The following is a 3020-nucleotide window of genomic DNA, read 5'->3' as shown; positions in this document are numbered from 1 at the left end:
GATAGGAATCAGGGTTCTGTGCTGATAGGAAAACCCTCTACCAGCTGAGCTACATTCCTGGCCCCTGTTTGTTTCTGGGGCTGGGGTCAGAGTCTTATAGCCAGCCAGTCCTTGAACTGTAAGACCCCTGGAAGCTCAGGCCTCCAGGATCTCAGCCCAGGACAGCTGTCACCCCAATCACCAGGCGGAGTCGAAAGCTTGATGCAAACAGCATGAGGCTTTATTGTTGTTTAACGAGCCAACCCCATGTTAGCTCTGGTCTTTCATCCACCCACCATGGCGGATGGCTAGAAAAGACAGCTCGAAGCGTCTGCATAGAGATCTTGTAGGGCAGCATAAGGGGTACACACAGGCTCAGGATTGGTGTGCCTCCAGGCTTGGAGGGCTTGCCCTGTGTTGATTGGTCAACTGGTTGTTATGGCCCATAGGCCCTCCCAAGGTGGTTGCTATGCTCTGTGCTACCATCCCCTGTGTAGACATTACAAAAAATAAAACCAAAAAACCCCAAACCAAGCAACTCAATTATCAGGGCCTGGGATATGGCTTAGTGGGTGGTAAAACCCTTGCTCTGCAAGCATGAGGACCTGAGTTTAGATCCCTGTACTCATGTAAAAAGACAGGCATGGTAGTTTATCCATAAAATCCCAGAGCTGAGGGGAGAGACAGGCAGAGACAAAAAGATTCCAGAGGTTTGGTAGTTAGCTAACCTAGCTGAAATGGTCAATTCCAGGTCCAATGACAAACCCTGTCTTAAAAACCTAAGATGGGCCGGAACATGCCTTTAATCCCAGCACTCGGGAGGCAGAGGCAGGTGGATCTCTGTGAGTTGAAGGTCTACAAGACAGGCTCCAAAGCTATGCAAAGAAATCCTGTCTTGAAAATCTTAAAACAAACAACAACAACAACAAAACCCTAAGATGGAGCTGGGCGGTTGTGGCACATCCTTTAATCCTAGTATTTAGAAGGTAGAGGCAGGCGAACCTCTTGAGTTCAAGGTCAACCTAGTCTACAGAGTGAGTTCCAGGATGGCCAGTGCTAGACAGAGAAACTCTGTTCTGAAAAACAAAAACAAAGTTGGAGAGAAAGGAAGAGGAGGATGTGACTTTAACCTCTATCCTCCACACAAGTGTGAGCAGGCAAATGAACACACATGAACAAACCTCAATTTGTCACCTGTGGTAACTCATAATCCCAGAACTCCGTAGCCCGAGGCAGTAGAATTGCTGTTAAATTGAGGACAGCTTGGGCCACGTGATAAATTCCAACCTAGTCTCAGCTACAGAATGAGACCTTGTTAACGAATATTTTCTTTTAGCATCCTCTTCTACATTGTGAGTTCTAGGGATGGAACTTAGGTCATTAGACTTAGTGGCAAATGTCCTTACCTGCTGAGCCAGCTTGACAGCCCTGGACAGGGAATTTTCGGACAGGGAGTTTTTGGATAGAATCTTGCTTTGTAGGCCAGGCTGGTTTCAAATGATCAATTTTCCTGCTTTAGGAGTCACCATGCAGGTCATATAACAAAGTATTTTTGTTTTGTTTTGTTTTGTTTTGTTTTTTGGAGACAAGATTTCACTGGGTAGCCCTGGCTGTTCCAGAACTCACTCTGTAGACCAGGCTGGCCTTGAACTCACAGAGATCCACCTCTGGAGTGTTGGAATTAAAGGCCTATTCCACACCACCCAGCAACAAAATATTTTTATTTTTTGGGGGGGGGGGGCGTTTCGTTTTGTGGCTTTGGAGGCTGTCCTTGAGCTAGCTCTTGTAGACCAGGCTGGTCTCGAACTCACAGAGATCCCCCTGCCTCTGCCTCCCGAATGCTGGGACTAAAGGCATGCGTCCCCACTGCCCAGCAAAATATTTTTTAAATGTGTAAGAGTATATGTATATGCATTTAGTCTCATGTGCAGACAAATGAGAATATTGGCTCTCCTATTGTATCCCTCCCCACCTATTTCTATGAGAAAGGGTCTCTCACTGAATCTAGAGCTAGCCTGAAGTTCAGCAAACCCATAGGTGCTTCTTCCTCTGTCCCTACAGCTCTGGGGTACAGTCTCAAACAGCCATACCTGAATTTGTGTTTGTGTGTGTGTGTGTGTGTGTGTGTGTGTGCGTGCGCGCGTGTGTGTGCGCGTACATGCATTTGAATTTGGGTCGTTATACTTGTAGAGCCCTAGGCTACAACAATTTCATTGTTCCTGGTAAGGTGGACACAGGAGGGTCTCCCAAAGAGCCATACAGCAAACCATGTGTTCAGGAATTCAGCAACCTTAGGTAGGGACCATTAGAGTTGGAAATGAGATAATGATTTTCCTTTCACTTTTTTGTTATGTGTCACCCCCGCCCTGACACTATGCACACTCGGTGAGGACAGGGGTCCTGTCTGTGTTAAAAGGGCTCCAACCAATGCCTGTCATGTAGCTAGCACTCAATAACAATTTGTTTTCAGAGAAAGCAGACACAGCATTATTCATTCACTCTGGAAACAGCAATTGACAATCAGCCTAGAGAAATGCTGGGTCACACATTCTTTGCCCTGGGAAGTTGTACTTCAGAAGCCTAACGTGGATCCAAGAGCCCCTTGGTAAATATAGAGTTGGGCTAAATACCTTAAAAGATTGTGGTGCAACGCTGTGGCAGCCGGATGAGTCATGCATGAGGACAGATGTCACTTGCCAAACAGAATTCTGCCTTGCACAGCGCTGGCGTCTCTTCCCTGTCTCTGTGGGAGAAACACTGACAATTTGTCTTCTCCTGTCCAGTGCTCCTTATTGACCACAGAGCTTCAGTGACAGTGTCCAAAGGTCACATAGTGTCCCTTATGGTTACAGTTTCCCACCAGAGCTTCTCAGTGGCCTCATGTCAGTTTCACATATTCTAAAGACCAACTGTCCACTATCTGAGATGAAGAGCCTCTCTGCACTATACCTCAGCTTTGCTATCTTTAGAAAATTAAAAGGAGACAGAGAGAGAGAGAGAGAGAGAGAGAGAGAGAGAGAGAGAGAGAGAGAGAGAGAAGC

This window comes from Cricetulus griseus, chromosome 7 (genome assembly GCF_003668045.3).
Source record: "Cricetulus griseus strain 17A/GY chromosome 7, alternate assembly CriGri-PICRH-1.0, whole genome shotgun sequence".
NCBI lineage: Eukaryota > Metazoa > Chordata > Mammalia > Rodentia > Cricetidae > Cricetulus > Cricetulus griseus.
Note: the sequence above shows the minus strand (reverse complement) of the source record.